The following is a 16816-nucleotide window of genomic DNA, read 5'->3' on the forward strand; positions in this document are numbered from 1 at the left end:
CTTTATATGCACCGCTCACTCCAGACGATCGTTTTAACTCCTGAGCGGCTGGTTTATTACTTATTGTGCCAAGTGTAATAAGCTACAAAATGAAAATGAATGGCTTTGTGCATAATGATGATACAGAGGTTGGGGCCTTTCCCTTTTCAAAGAAAATGTTGAAATAGAAATGGAAGTGTGGGTTTTGGACGTTGAAGAGCACAAACACACTTCGGCACTTCGGTTACTTATACGGGCATGGTTGGTTACGACGGACAGTACTCCCGAGACCTTGATTAATTGTGCATCTCCTCTCCAATTTAAGTGATGGCCAGAGACCTTGATCGCTTTGGAGTATTAACTTCGGTGAACAACATGACAGTTGGTGCTAGCTAGTAAGTAGCTCCTTGGAGTTAAATACCAACACCTCCTTTTGTAGAACACATAGTTCCCCTAACTTCTTAGCTCACCTTCACTGCTTTTCTTTCTTTATATGCACCGCTCACTCCAGACGATCGTTTTAACTCCTGAGCGGCTGGTTTATTACTTATTGTGCCAAGTGTAATAAGCTACAAAATGAAAATGAATGGCTTTGTGCATAATGATGATACAGAGGTTGGGGCCTTTCCCTTTTCAAAGAAAATGTTGAAATAGAAATGGAAGTGTGGGTTTTGGACGTTGAAGAGCACAAACACACTTCGGCACTTCGGTTACTTGTATGGGCATGGTTGGTTACGACGGACAGTACTCCCGAGACCTTGATTAATTGTGCATCTCCTCTCCAATTTAAGTGATGGCCAGAGACCTTGATCGCTTTGGAGTATTAACTTCGGTGAACAACATGACAGTTGGTGCTAGCTAGTAAGTAGCTCCTTGGAGTTAAATACCAACACCTCCTTTTGTAGAACACATAGTTCCCCTAACTTCTTAGCTCACCTTCACTGCTTTTCTTTCTTTATATGCACCGCTCACTCCAGACGATCGTTTTAACTCCTGAGCGGCTGGTTTATTACTTATTGTGCCAAGTGTAATAAGCTACAAAATGAAAATGAATGGCTTTGTGCATAATGATGATACAGAGGTTGGGGCCTTTCCCTTTTCAAAGAAAATGTTGAAATAGAAATGGAAGTGTGGGTTTTGGACGTTGAAGAGCACAAACACACTTCGGCACTTCGGTTACTTGTATGGGCATGGTTGGTTACGACGGACAGTACTCCCGAGACCTTGATTAATTGTGCATCTCCTCTCCAATTTAAGTGATGGCCAGAGACCTTGATCGCTTTGGAGTATTAACTTCGGTGAACAACATGACAGTTGGTGCTAGCTAGTAAGTAGCTCCTTGGAGTTAAATACCAACACCTCCTTTTGTAGAACACATAGTTCCCCTAACTTCTTAGCTCACCTTCACTGCTTTTCTTTCTTTATATGCACCGCTCACTCCAGACGATCGTTTTAACTCCTGAGCGGCTGGTTTATTACTTATTGTGCCAAGTGTAATAAGCTACAAAATGAAAATGAATGGCTTTGTGCATAATGATGATACAGAGGTTGGGGCCTTTCCCTTTTCAAAGAAAATGTTGAAATAGAAATGGAAGTGTGGGTTTTGGACGTTGAAGAGCACAAACACACTTCGGCACTTCGGTTACTTATACGGGCATGGTTGGTTACGACGGACAGTACTCCCGAGACCTTGATTAATTGTGCATCTCCTCTCCAATTTAAGTGATGGCCAGAGACCTTGATCGCTTTGGAGTATTAACTTCGGTGAACAACATGACAGTTGGTGCTAGCTAGTAAGTAGCTCCTTGGAGTTAAATACCAACACCTCCTTTTGTAGAACACATAGTTCCCCTAACTTCTTAGCTCACCTTCACTGCTTTTCTTTCTTTATATGCACCGCTCACTCCAGACGATCGTTTTAACTCCTGAGCGGCTGGTTTATTACTTATTGTGCCAAGTGTAATAAGCTACAAAATGAAAATGAATGGCTTTGTGCATAATGATGATACAGAGGTTGGGGCCTTTCCCTTTTCAAAGAAAATGTTGAAATAGAAATGGAAGTGTGGGTTTTGGACGTTGAAGAGCACAAACACACTTCGGCACTTCGGTTACTTGTATGGGCATGGTTGGTTACGACGGACAGTACTCCCGAGACCTTGATTAATTGTGCATCTCCTCTCCAATTTAAGTGATGGCCAGAGACCTTGATCGCTTTGGAGTATTAACTTCGGTGAACAACATGACAGTTGGTGCTAGCTAGTAAGTAGCTCCTTGGAGTTAAATACCAACACCTCCTTTTGTAGAACACATAGTTCCCCTAACTTCTTAGCTCACCTTCACTGCTTTTCTTTCTTTATATGCACCGCTCACTCCAGACGATCGTTTTAACTCCTGAGCGGCTGGTTTATTACTTATTGTGCCAAGTGTAATAAGCTACAAAATGAAAATGAATGGCTTTGTGCATAATGATGATACAGAGGTTGGGGCCTTTCCCTTTTCAAAGAAAATGTTGAAATAGAAATGGAAGTGTGGGTTTTGGACGTTGAAGAGCACAAACACACTTCGGCACTTCGGTTACTTGTATGGGCATGGTTGGTTACGACGGACAGTACTCCCGAGACCTTGATTAATTGTGCATCTCCTCTCCAATTTAAGTGATGGCCAGAGACCTTGATCGCTTTGGAGTATTAACTTCGGTGAACAACATGACAGTTGGTGCTAGCTAGTAAGTAGCTCCTTGGAGTTAAATACCAACACCTCCTTTTGTAGAACACATAGTTCCCCTAACTTCTTAGCTCACCTTCACTGCTTTTCTTTCTTTATATGCACCGCTCACTCCAGACGATCGTTTTAACTCCTGAGCGGCTGGTTTATTACTTATTGTGCCAAGTGTAATAAGCTACAAAATGAAAATGAATGGCTTTGTGCATAATGATGATACAGAGGTTGGGGCCTTTCCCTTTTCAAAGAAAATGTTGAAATAGAAATGGAAGTGTGGGTTTTGGACGTTGAAGAGCACAAACACACTTCGGCACTTCGGTTACTTGTATGGGCATGGTTGGTTACGACGGACAGTACTCCCGAGACCTTGATTAATTGTGCATCTCCGCTCCAATTTAAGTGATGGCCAGAGACCTTGTTCGCTTTGGAGTATTAACTTCGGTGAACAACATGACAGTTGGTGCTAGCTAGTAAGTAGCTCCTTGGAGTTAAATACCAACACCTCCTTTTGTAGAACACATAGTTCCCCTAACTTCTTAGCTCACCTTCACTGCTTTTCTTTCTTTATATGCACCGCTCACTCCAGACGATCGTTTTAACTCCTGAGCGGCTGGTTTATTACTTATTGTGCCAAGTGTAATAAGCTACAAAATGAAAATGAATGGCTTTGTGCATAATGATGATACAGAGGTTGGGGCCTTTCCCTTTTCAAAGAAAATGTTGAAATAGAAATGGAAGTGTGGGTTTTGGACGTTGAAGAGCACAAACACACTTCGGCACTTCGGTTACTTGTATGGGCATGGTTGGTTACGACGGACAGTACTCCCGAGACCTTGATTAATTGTGCATCTCCTCTCCAATTTAAGTGATGGCCAGAGACCTTGATCGCTTTGGAGTATTAACTTCGGTGAACAACATGACAGTTGGTGCTAGCTAGTAAGTAGCTCCTTGGAGTTAAATACCAACACCTCCTTTTGTAGAACACATAGTTCCCCTAACTTCTTAGCTCACCTTCACTGCTTTTCTTTCTTTATATGCACCGCTCACTCCAGACGATCGTTTTAACTCCTGAGCGGCTGGTTTATTACTTATTGTGCCAAGTGTAATAAGCTACAAAATGAAAATGAATGGCTTTGTGCATAATGATGATACAGAGGTTGGGGCCTTTCCCTTTTCAAAGAAAATGTTGAAATAGAAATGGAAGTGTGGGTTTTGGACGTTGAAGAGCACAAACACACTTCGGCACTTCGGTTACTTGTACGGGCATGGTTGGTTACGACGGACAGTACTCCCGAGACCTTGATTAATTGTGCATCTCCTCTCCAATTTAAGTGATGGCCAGAGACCTTGATCGCTTTGGAGTATTAACTTCGGTGAACAACATGACAGTTGGTGCTAGCTAGTAAGTAGCTCCTTGGAGTTAAATACCAACACCTCCTTTTGTAGAACACATAGTTCCCCTAACTTCTTAGCTCACCTTCACTGCTTTTCTTTCTTTATATGCACCGCTCACTCCAGACGATCGTTTTAACTCCTGAGCGGCTGGTTTATTACTTATTGTGCCAAGTGTAATAAGCTACAAAATGAAAATGAATGGCTTTGTGCATAATGATGATACAGAGGTTGGGGCCTTTCCCTTTTCAAAGAAAATGTTGAAATAGAAATGGAAGTGTGGGTTTTGGACGTTGAAGAGCACAAACACACTTCGGCACTTCGGTTACTTATACGGGCATGGTTGGTTACGACGGACAGTACTCCCGAGACCTTGATTAATTGTGCATCTCCTCTCCAATTTAAGTGATGGCCAGAGACCTTGATCGCTTTGGAGTATTAACTTCGGTGAACAACATGACAGTTGGTGCTAGCTAGTAAGTAGCTCCTTGGAGTTAAATACCAACACCTCCTTTTGTAGAACACATAGTTCCCCTAACTTCTTAGCTCACCTTCACTGCTTTTCTTTCTTTATATGCACCGCTCACTCCAGACGATCGTTTTAACTCCTGAGCGGCTGGTTTATTACTTATTGTGCCAAGTGTAATAAGCTACAAAATGAAAATGAATGGCTTTGTGCATAATGATGATACAGAGGTTGGGGCCTTTCCCTTTTCAAAGAAAATGTTGAAATAGAAATGGAAGTGTGGGTTTTGGACGTTGAAGAGCACAAACACACTTCGGCACTTCGGTTACTTGTATGGGCATGGTTGGTTACGACGGACAGTACTCCCGAGACCTTGATTAATTGTGCATCTCCTCTCCAATTTAAGTGATGGCCAGAGACCTTGATCGCTTTGGAGTATTAACTTCGGTGAACAACATGACAGTTGGTGCTAGCTAGTAAGTAGCTCCTTGGAGTTAAATACCAACACCTCCTTTTGTAGAACACATAGTTCCCCTAACTTCTTAGCTCACCTTCACTGCTTTTCTTTCTTTATATGCACCGCTCACTCCAGACGATCGTTTTAACTCCTGAGCGGCTGGTTTATTACTTATTGTGCCAAGTGTAATAAGCTACAAAATGAAAATGAATGGCTTTGTGCATAATGATGATACAGAGGTTGGGGCCTTTCCCTTTTCAAAGAAAATGTTGAAATAGAAATGGAAGTGTGGGTTTTGGACGTTGAAGAGCACAAACACACTTCGGCACTTCGGTTACTTGTACGGGCATGGTTGGTTACGACGGACAGTACTCCCGAGACCTTGATTAATTGTGCATCTCCTCTCCAATTTAAGTGATGGCCAGAGACCTTGATCGCTTTGGAGTATTAACTTCGGTGAACAACATGACAGTTGGTGCTAGCTAGTAAGTAGCTCCTTGGAGTTAAATACCAACACCTCCTTTTGTAGAACACATAGTTCCCCTAACTTCTTAGCTCACCTTCACTGCTTTTCTTTCTTTATATGCACCGCTCACTCCAGACGATCGTTTTAACTCCTGAGCGGCTGGTTTATTACTTATTGTGCCAAGTGTAATAAGCTACAAAATGAAAATGAATGGCTTTGTGCATAATGATGATACAGAGGTTGGGGCCTTTCCCTTTTCAAAGAAAATGTTGAAATAGAAATGGAAGTGTGGGTTTTGGACGTTGAAGAGCACAAACACACTTCGGCACTTCGGTTACTTGTATGGGCATGGTTGGTTACGACGGACAGTACTCCCGAGACCTTGATTAATTGTGCATCTCCTCTCCAATTTAAGTGATGGCCAGAGACCTTGATCGCTTTGGAGTATTAACTTCGGTGAACAACATGACAGTTGGTGCTAGCTAGTAAGTAGCTCCTTGGAGTTAAATACCAACACCTCCTTTTGTAGAACACATAGTTCCCCTAACTTCTTAGCTCACCTTCACTGCTTTTCTTTCTTTATATGCACCGCTCACTCCAGACGATCGTTTTAACTCCTGAGCGGCTGGTTTATTACTTATTGTGCCAAGTGTAATAAGCTACAAAATGAAAATGAATGGCTTTGTGCATAATGATGATACAGAGGTTGGGGCCTTTCCCTTTTCAAAGAAAATGTTGAAATAGAAATGGAAGTGTGGGTTTTGGACGTTGAAGAGCACAAACACACTTCGGCACTTCGGTTACTTGTATGGGCATGGTTGGTTACGACGGACAGTACTCCCGAGACCTTGATTAATTGTGCATCTCCTCTCCAATTTAAGTGATGGCCAGAGACCTTGATCGCTTTGGAGTATTAACTTCGGTGAACAACATGACAGTTGGTGCTAGCTAGTAAGTAGCTCCTTGGAGTTAAATACCAACACCTCCTTTTGTAGAACACATAGTTCCCCTAACTTCTTAGCTCACCTTCACTGCTTTTCTTTCTTTATATGCACCGCTCACTCCAGACGATCGTTTTAACTCCTGAGCGGCTGGTTTATTACTTATTGTGCCAAGTGTAATAAGCTACAAAATGAAAATGAATGGCTTTGTGCATAATGATGATACAGAGGTTGGGGCCTTTCCCTTTTCAAAGAAAATGTTGAAATAGAAATGGAAGTGTGGGTTTTGGACGTTGAAGAGCACAAACACACTTCGGCACTTCGGTTACTTGTATGGGCATGGTTGGTTACGACGGACAGTACTCCCGAGACCTTGATTAATTGTGCATCTCCTCTCCAATTTAAGTGATGGCCAGAGACCTTGATCGCTTTGGAGTATTAACTTCGGTGAACAACATGACAGTTGGTGCTAGCTAGTAAGTAGCTCCTTGGAGTTAAATACCAACACCTCCTTTTGTAGAACACATAGTTCCCCTAACTTCTTAGCTCACCTTCACTGCTTTTCTTTCTTTATATGCACCGCTCACTCCAGACGATCGTTTTAACTCCTGAGCGGCTGGTTTATTACTTATTGTGCCAAGTGTAATAAGCTACAAAATGAAAATGAATGGCTTTGTGCATAATGATGATACAGAGGTTGGGGCCTTTCCCTTTTCAAAGAAAATGTTGAAATAGAAATGGAAGTGTGGGTTTTGGACGTTGAAGAGCACAAACACACTTCGGCACTTCGGTTACTTGTATGGGCATGGTTGGTTACGACGGACAGTACTCCCGAGACCTTGATTAATTGTGCATCTCCTCTCCAATTTAAGTGATGGCCAGAGACCTTGATCGCTTTGGAGTATTAACTTCGGTGAACAACATGACAGTTGGTGCTAGCTAGTAAGTAGCTCCTTGGAGTTAAATACCAACACCTCCTTTTGTAGAACACATAGTTCCCCTAACTTCTTAGCTCACCTTCACTGCTTTTCTTTCTTTATATGCACCGCTCACTCCAGACGATCGTTTTAACTCCTGAGCGGCTGGTTTATTACTTATTGTGCCAAGTGTAATAAGCTACAAAATGAAAATGAATGGCTTTGTGCATAATGATGATACAGAGGTTGGGGCCTTTCCCTTTTCAAAGAAAATGTTGAAATAGAAATGGAAGTGTGGGTTTTGGACGTTGAAGAGCACAAACACACTTCGGCACTTCGGTTACTTGTATGGGCATGGTTGGTTACGACGGACAGTACTCCCGAGACCTTGATTAATTGTGCATCTCCTCTCCAATTTAAGTGATGGCCAGAGACCTTGATCGCTTTGGAGTATTAACTTCGGTGAACAACATGACAGTTGGTGCTAGCTAGTAAGTAGCTCCTTGGAGTTAAATACCAACACCTCCTTTTGTAGAACACATAGTTCCCCTAACTTCTTAGCTCACCTTCACTGCTTTTCTTTCTTTATATGCACCGCTCACTCGAGACGATCGTTTTAACTCCTGAGCGGCTGGTTTATTACTTATTGTGCCAAGTGTAATAAGCTACAAAATGAAAATGAATGGCTTTGTGCATAATGATGATACAGAGGTTGGGGCCTTTCCTTTTTCAAAGAAAATGTTGAAATAGAAATGGAAGTGTGGGTTTTGGACGTTGAAGAGCACAAACACACTTCGGCACTTCGGTTACTTGTATGGGCATGGTTGGTTACGACGGACAGTACTCCCGAGACCTTGATTAATTGTGCATCTCCTCTCCAATTTAAGTGATGGCCAGAGACCTTGATCGCTTTGGAGTATTAACTTCGGTGAACAACATGACAGTTGGTGCTAGCTAGTAAGTAGCTCCTTGGAGTTAAATACCAACACCTCCTTTTGTAGAACACATAGTTCCCCTAACTTCTTAGCTCACCTTCACTGCTTTTCTTTCTTTATATGCACCGCTCACTCCAGACGATCGTTTTAACTCCTGAGCGGCTGGTTTATTACTTATTGTGCCAAGTGTAATAAGCTACAAAATGAAAATGAATGGCTTTGTGCATAATGATGATACAGAGGTTGGGGCCTTTCCCTTTTCAAAGAAAATGTTGAAATAGAAATGGAAGTGTGGGTTTTGGACGTTGAAGAGCACAAACACACTTCGGCACTTCGGTTACTTGTATGGGCATGGTTGGTTACGACGGACAGTACTCCCGAGACCTTGATTAATTGTGCATCTCCTCTCCAATTTAGGTGATGGCCAGAGACCTTGATCGCTTTGGAGTATTAACTTCGGTGAACAACATGACAGTTGGTGCTAGCTAGTAAGTAGCTCCTTGGAGTTAAATACCAACACCTCCTTTTGTAGAACACATAGTTCCCCTAACTTCTTAGCTCACCTTCACTTTTTTACCTCGGTCAATTAAATAAGATATGTAGTCCACATTGATAGGGATGAAAAACAACACACATCCAGTAATGTACAGCCATGAGAACGAAAGGCGTCGGGAAGAGAAATCCAAGCGTTGACATAGAATATCGTCGATCTGATTCATTATCAGCACACTATTACATTGGGCCTAGCTGCGCTGTGACATACAGGAGTAGTGCTTTGGAGGGGTCCTCGTCGCCGCTTCTTGTGATTAGCTAGCTAGTGTATCAGCGTGTGTGATTAGCTAGTTAGTGTGTCAGCCAGTGCATCCCGCGACGCATGTGGCGTCAGCATGTTCCATCGCGAAGACCGGCCCAAGACCCACCGGCTTGCTGCTGCGGGTCTTCTCCGATGCATGTTGCTACTCCCACGCACGATCCGCGTGACGCCAGACAGATTGTGCAGCCCATGCAAAGCACTCGACGGCTCGACCTGCATTCCGGCGCCTTCCCTTCCTAGTTTGCTTTTGATAATACTCACGCCATATAATTCTTGCACCCGGGAACGCCTACAAGTGGTATAAGCCACGGAACAAAAATGAAAGTGTGGGATTTGGAGAGCACAAACACTTCGGCATTTGGTTACTTTGTTGTATGGGTATGTTTGGTTTCTAGGGACAGTACATCCGAGTCTTGCCTAGCCTTTAATGTCCGCATCTCCTGGATACCAACTTTTGCAAAAACAAATTAGTAGTCTAGAAAAAATCTGGAAAAGCTTTTATATAAAGTTGACCTTCTATTGTACTCGGAAAAAAGAATCGCCAAGGGAAAATCCCTGTTGACTTCAGGGTAGAAAACGATAAATTAAGGCCAAATAGGTGTGTATAGTAACTTGTATATAGCAATAAATTTGTTTTTCCCCTGAATTCAATGGGGGTTTTTCTTTGGTGAAATTTTATATACATGTGCAAAGGACAATCAAGTTTATTAAAAAATCTAGATTTTTTTTACTTTTTCTGTAATTGTTTTTAAAACATTCCCATATAGGGTGTCTAGCAGATCCGATATGAGAGTGGTTTTTCTACACCCACCCTTGGTGCACCCACGGTGCACCCACTCAAAAAACATAGCAAAACATTTAAAAAAATCTGAAACTTTGTAGGAATGGTCATCAACAAATGTTAGAGAGGATTGCAAATTTTCGTGGTCAAATGACATCGAGGAGCTCGGTACAAAAAGGACAAAATTTAGTCGATGCCATTTGACCACTAAACTTGACAAGCCTCTCTAACATTTGTTGATGATCATTCCAGAAAGTTTCAAAATGATTTGGTATGTTTTCTTGTGTGGGTGCACTGAGGATGGGTTCAACCACTACTTTCCCGATCCGGTATACCCCCGTCCAACTTAGAGCATCTCTAACAGATCTGGTATACCCCTGTCCCGCAAAGATCATCTACGGGCATTTGCGGGACGGGTTTTTGAGATCTGTTCCATCTGAGGCCTCGCGGTACCACCAAAAAATTAGTAGCTATGTAAATTCTAGAATTTCAACAAAACGAACAGAATAAAATTATAATATAAATTAAACATATGAATATAAATGGTCCAAAAAGCAATTCACGACACAACAATCTTCTTCATTACAACAAATGTTCAAATTCAAATAATTATTACAACATCAAATGGTTCAAATCACACACAAACACATGAAAATTATTAGATAAAAATAGGAATCTAATTCCCTTCGAGTTGCCAGTGATGCTCAATAAGATATTCCTGGAGTTGGTTGTGTGTAGCACGGCTCTCCATCATCTGGTAGGTGTCAAGAAATGCAGTGATTTCACACGCGTCCCTGGCAGGCTTCACACGGTTACCAACATTGTCATAGTAAAACTCTGAATCCAAATCCGTCTCTTCTTCGATGATTATGTTGTGTAAAATTACACAAGCAGTTATGATGTTTCTGAGGGGTTTCTTATCCGAGAAGCGAGTGGAACCTCAAACAAATATCATTTCGGCAAGCTTCTTGTGCTTCAGCAAATCTTTTGTGTTTCTTGATTTTGGGGTCACTAATGGTCTTCACAAATGTTGACCATGCAGGATAAATACCGTCAGCCACATGGTATGGTCGTGGCCATTGACGATATAGTTGCAAGCCGAAGCTTTTCCACTAGCTAGTTGAGCAAATAGATGAGACTGCTGCAGGACATTTATATTATTAAGAGATCCCGGCAAACCACAGAAACAACGTCAAATCCATAAATCATGTGTGTTGAGTATTATTGTTAGATTGAAAATATAGGATAGACCGAGAAATATTCTGTCTTGCCTTGTACTTCAAAATGACCATATATATATATATATATATATATATATATGCTCACGAGACTCAAGCAATACAACGAACGATTTCATTAAATCCCTCTCTCTTCTTCTAACATGATATTATGCCCACGTCGTCGCCATTCGTCTTCTACGACGTGCGTCTGCTCCGCCGTCTGCGTTGACTCCTATCGGCAACTTCGTCGTACCCAACATCATGCAGCGCAACAGCAGTATGGCGGCCGAGTGCGTCCTCGTACGTGCTCGGTTCCCAGGCTTTGCTAGCTTTGCTCACGTGCATGCACATGTGCAGCTTGCTGTACAAACACATGCTTCCTGGACGCGGAATGCGAGTGGACTTTGGACGCCGAAGCAGCACCGATCTATATCACGCGCCGCGCTCTCGTGGGATCCTGTGCATCTTCATCGACGCACGACCGGTCTGATCAACCGTTGCTTGCGCTTCCGCAGGGATCCACAGAAGGTCATCGACGAGCACGCACGCATCTCCACCAATCGAGTACCAGGCTGCCGTTGTGTCGTTCCATCGGATCGCAGCGTCGTCACCCCGTGATTCTCATTACGGCTGCATCGACCCGCGTGATGTCGCTGTGTCGTCTTTTTGGGTCGTAGTGCCGCTTTGTAGCCCTTTTGGGTCGTAGTGCTACGGTCCGCGGTCTATAGCCGCTTCGAGTATGTCCATTTGAGGCCGTCTCCATGGCTGCAACGACCCTCGCGTTGCCGCTGCGTCTCTCCATCGGGCCATGCGAGCGTGGCACGCGGTCTCTACCGCTGCCTGAGGTCGTCCCCGCGGTTGCACCGACCCGCGCTCAGCCGCTGCACCGCCTCTTCGGGCTGTAGCTCCGCGGCCCGCGGTCCCTACAACTGCCCCAAGATCTTCTGTCCTCGCCCTTACCTGCCCGCCGGTCCACAACCGTCCTCACGCGTCGACTTTTCGTGGTTTGCGCCGCGCCGCTTCCCTTGGCGCGGGAACGCCACCGTCCGCGCCGGTCTTCGTCACGCTATCGGATTCTTCGACTATTTCGAGCATCTCCGCCGCGCCCCTAACCTCGCCGCCGCCGCCGCTCTTCTTTGGTCGCCGCCGCCGCAGCCCGTCCACCCCCTTCGTCTTCGTCCAGCACCAGCTCGTTGCCAGCATCGCCGTCATCTACCTCGACCACTTCATCTACTCCTACAACCACGGGCGACATCGGCCCCGAGCCGATTGGCGCCGCAACCGCCATCGAGTCCTCTGCTGGTCTCTCCGACTTCTCCGACATGGCGTACAACTCATGCAGGTCCCAGTCTACGCATGTCCGGTGCTGGCAACACCTATGTGTGCCTTCATCCACGATGTGTCCCTGGGCCTAGCAAGCCTGGTGCGGCGCTTCGTCAACTTCGTGTTCGTCCGTCTACGCATGCCCGGTGCTGGCAACACCGATGTCTGCCTTCGTCCACGATGTGTCCTCGGGCTTAGCAAACCCGGTGCGATGTGTCGTCAACAACGTCTTCTTCCTGGCGCACCACTACTTCGACACCACTGCACCCATGCTAACTCGGCGCCTCCTTGAGCCCGCGGCTCCACCGCGATATCCTTGACACTGGCTCCCCGACTCAACATTGACCACGGCGTTCTTCGCACGGCTACCTCGACCACGGGTACACCACACCCTCCGCTCTCGGCTACATCGACAAACGGCACAAAGGGCTACCGCCTTGCTTGAGCAACCTTGCCGTTTTCCACTCCAGCCACGACTTCCACAATGCGTCGACCGTTACGACTGTGTGTGTGTGTGGGGGGGGGGGGTCCGTCGCCTTGCCTTCGGATTCTTCTCCAGTCTCACCGTCCGTGTCTCTGCCATTGTGACTGTGGGGGATGTTGAGTATCATTGTTAGATTGGAAACATAGGATAGACTAGGAAATATTCTGTCTTGCCTTGTACTCCAAGATGACCATGTACTCCTATATATATGCCCACGAGGCTCGAGCAATACAATGAACGATTCCACCAAATCCCTCTCTCTTCTTCTAACAACGTGAAGGCACGGCTTCAAGCACAATGGTGGGTATACGTTTATGGCCTGTGTATTGCCCTGCCCAAGCCACCGCGCGGTTCTTTCACCTCAAATGAATGCAATCAATACTACCTAGCATGTCCGGCCATCTCCTTCCTTCGTTCATCACCATGAGCTTCTTTGTGTCTTCCTCGTTTGGAGTTCGGAGGTACTCTGGGCCAAAAACCCGGATGATTGTCGTCGCAAGGACTTGAAGCATTTCAGTCAAGATTAGTGCTGAATCTGGTCCCTAATAAGAGCCAAATTTCATGGCATTTGTTAACTTGCCTCATTTCGGCCAGTCCAGAGTAATGAATGTAGCTCCGCCACTGCCTTCTCCGGCGCTTGTTGCTGCTTTTCCTTGCTCCCCCGCCAGAGTCACACGACACCAGACGGCCCATGCAAAGACACTCGACAGCTCGTCCTGCATTCCGGTGCCTTCCATTGCCAGTTTGATTTTGATATTACTCACGCCAGACGATCCTTTTAGCCGCCGAACGGCTCATCTTATTACTTATTGTGTCTAGTGTAAGCTACGAAACAAAAATAAATGGTTGTGTGCATCATGATGATGCAGAGGCCACAGTCTTCCCCTTTTCAACAGAAAAATTGGACCAAAAATGCAAGTGTGTGGTTTGGACTATGGAGAGCACAAACACTTTGATTACTTAGATGGGTATGGTTGGTTACCAAGGACAGTACTCCCGAGTCTTGCCTAGCCTTAATGTCTGCCTCTCCTCTCCGGTTCAGTGAACTAAAGTGATAGCCAGAATCCTTAATCGTGTTCTATTAACTTCATTATACAACATGACGGTTGGCGCTAGCTAGTAGCACCTTGAAGTTTAATACCTACACCTCCTTTTGTGAGGCCACCAAGCGCGCATGCTCGTCTATATATACAGAGGTAGCCGAACACACTGTTTTCCTTACTTCTTAGCTCATGTTCACCGCCTCAGTCAATTAAATAAGGTGCGTAGTCCACATTGATAGGGATTAAAAGCAACACATCCAGGGATGCAGAGCCTTGAGAACGGAAGGTGTCAGGAAGAAAAATCCAAGCGTTCACGTGAGATACAGTAAGTCTGTTCATTATCGGCGCACTGTTACATTTGGGTCTGGCTCCGCATGGACATACAGCTATACGTGAGAAGGGAACTCATGGCGCTTCAACAGATTGGATAGCTAGTGTGTCAGAAAACGAGCAGTTCGGCGGCTAATTGGTTTGTCCAATATAGGTGTGCCCCTACTAAATGCTTTTTATTTGTGTTAGAGTATACGAGTAGGACTCGTATTAGACTTGTACTCCAAGTTGGTTTAGCCTAGGTCGGTTATTCTATGCACTATATAAACATTGTAATCCGGCTGTATCTAATCAAGAAATATACGAGTTTACACAACTTTACATGGTATCAGCTATTCGGTCCTAGGGCATGGCCGTCCCACCTCGGCCGCCGCCGCGCGGCTACTTCGAGTGGCGCGCCGCTATGGCCGCTGCTCCACCCCCCACCCAAACAGCTTCCTCTACCTCTCTAACCCTAGCCCCTACAATCCCCACTACAATTTCTTTAGCCGATACAAGCTCAGATGTTATCTCTCTTATCCCAATTACCCTAGACCTTGCAGCCCACAATTACTACCATTGGTGCCACCTCTTCGACATACACCTTGGCCGCTGCAATCTGCGCGCCCACATCGCCGCCGACTCCGTCCCGCGCCTCGATGATCCTCGCTGGGTCAAAGATGACCTCTCCATCATCCAATGGATCTACACGCGCGTGTCTACCGAGATCTTCAATCTTGTCTTCCGCGAGGCCTCTACCGCAGCCGCTCTCTGGGCTGCTCTTCGTCATCTCTTCCAGGACAACGCCGACGCTCGCATCAACACCCTCAACACCGAGATTCGCAACACCGTCCAGGGAGCATCTTCTCTCAGCAACTATTGTCAGCGCCTCCAGACGATGGCCGATGAGCTTCGCGAGTTGGGTGATCCCGTGGGTGATCGTCAGCTCGTCAACATCTTACTCTAAGGGCTCGGTGATGAGTTCAGGACGCAAGCTGCCTTCATACCTCTCATACGGCCTTATCCCTCCTTTGCCGACGTGCGCTCCCTACTTCAGTCCGCCGCCGATGCGATTGCACGCAAGGAATCTTGGCCCCAGGTCTTCGCTGCCTCGCCATGGCCTCTTCACCCTCCTGCCGTGGCAACGCAAACTGGCCAAATCTCTGCCACGGCAGCGCAACCTGGCCAAAACTCTGCTGCGGCAGCCTCGGCGGCACCACCACCTCCCGTGTACCCACCCCCTGGATGGCGCCCGAGTCCGAACTACCGCGGGAAGAACCCCATGTACTTCCCCCCCGCGGCCTACCTCGGCGCCTCGACCTGCAGCACCGCCTCCAGCTCCTCCCACTGGTGCCTCGACATCAACATCGGCCTCTCCAGCCTGGCATCCTCCTCATGATCCATGGACAGGTCTGGTCCAGGCGTGGTCCATGCCGTGGTCTGCACCCTCTCCCGTCGGCGCCCCTCCCGCATATTCAGGTGCATGGCAGCCGGGGATGTGCCCACACACTGGCACTCCTGATTTTCTCGGTGTTCGTCCACCTGCTCAGGCCTATTATGCCGCCCCCACTATGGCTCCTTTTGCTGCTGCCCCACCTATACAGTACGGTGCTCCCATGTCAACTCCAGTCTACCATACTGATCATTCAGGAGTCTACTACCAGCCGATGCAGCTCCCCACGTATGCGGCAACACCACCTGCGCCCGCACCTGCACCACCACCAGCGCCGCCCTCTACCAACGTCACGAGCTGGGATCAAGCTGCGTTTCTCCAGGCCATGAACAATTTTGCTGCACAAGGTAACACAGGTACTGCTTGGATCTTTGATTCTGGTGCATCTAGTCACATGTCTTCATCTAATAATATGTTGTCAAATTGCACTCCATCCTATTTTTCTTCTATAATGCTTGGTGATGGTTCCTCCACTCCTATTTCATGTGTTGGTCACACTCAACTCCCATCTACCACCAAGCCACTTCTTCTTAGTGATGTCTTAGTTGCACCAGCACTTATCAAAAATTTAATTTTTGTTCGTCGCTTCACCACTGATAATCATGTCTCTGTCGAGTTTGATCCCTTTGGTCTCTCTGTGAAGGATTTCAACACCAAGACGGAGATCGCACGCTTCGATAGCTCCGGCGACCTCTACTCCATCCACGGTGCTCCCACTGCTGCGCTTCCTTCTACCATGCTTGCTACGGTGGATCTTTGGCATCAGCGTTTAGGTCATCCCAATAGTGCCACACTGTCGTCCATACTTAGTGATTTTTCTATTCCATGTAATAAAGAACCTCATAATTCCTCTCTATGTATTTCATGTCAACAAGGAAAACATGTTAGGTTACCTTTTAGTTCTTCTAGCTCTTCTAGTACGTTTCCCTTTGAGCTTCTTCATTGTGATCTGTGGACCTCTCCAATTTTAAGCACTTCTGGTTTTAAATATTATCTTATTATTCTAGATGATTACACATATTTTATATGGACTTTTCCTCTAAAAAATAAATCTGACGCACATACTGTTTTTACTAACTTTCAACATTATGTAGCTACTCATTTCCTTCTTCCTA

The 16816-nt window shown here is 45.7% G+C and overlaps 1 long non-coding RNA gene across 1 annotated transcript; it reads left to right on the forward strand.

The window, feature by feature from the left end:
• Positions 1 to 15862: 15862 nt before the first annotated feature.
• On the forward strand, positions 15863 to 16603 carry LOC125506068 (uncharacterized). Its single transcript, XR_015603557.1, has 2 exons — positions 15863 to 16057; positions 16345 to 16603. It is a non-coding gene; the product is annotated as an uncharacterized LOC125506068 (long non-coding RNA).
• Positions 16604 to 16816: the final 213 nt, after the last annotated feature.

Source organism: Triticum urartu, chromosome 5A (genome assembly GCF_056163025.1).
Source record: "Triticum urartu cultivar PI428250 chromosome 5A, HENAU_Tu73, whole genome shotgun sequence".
Lineage (NCBI taxonomy): Eukaryota > Viridiplantae > Streptophyta > Magnoliopsida > Poales > Poaceae > Triticum > Triticum urartu.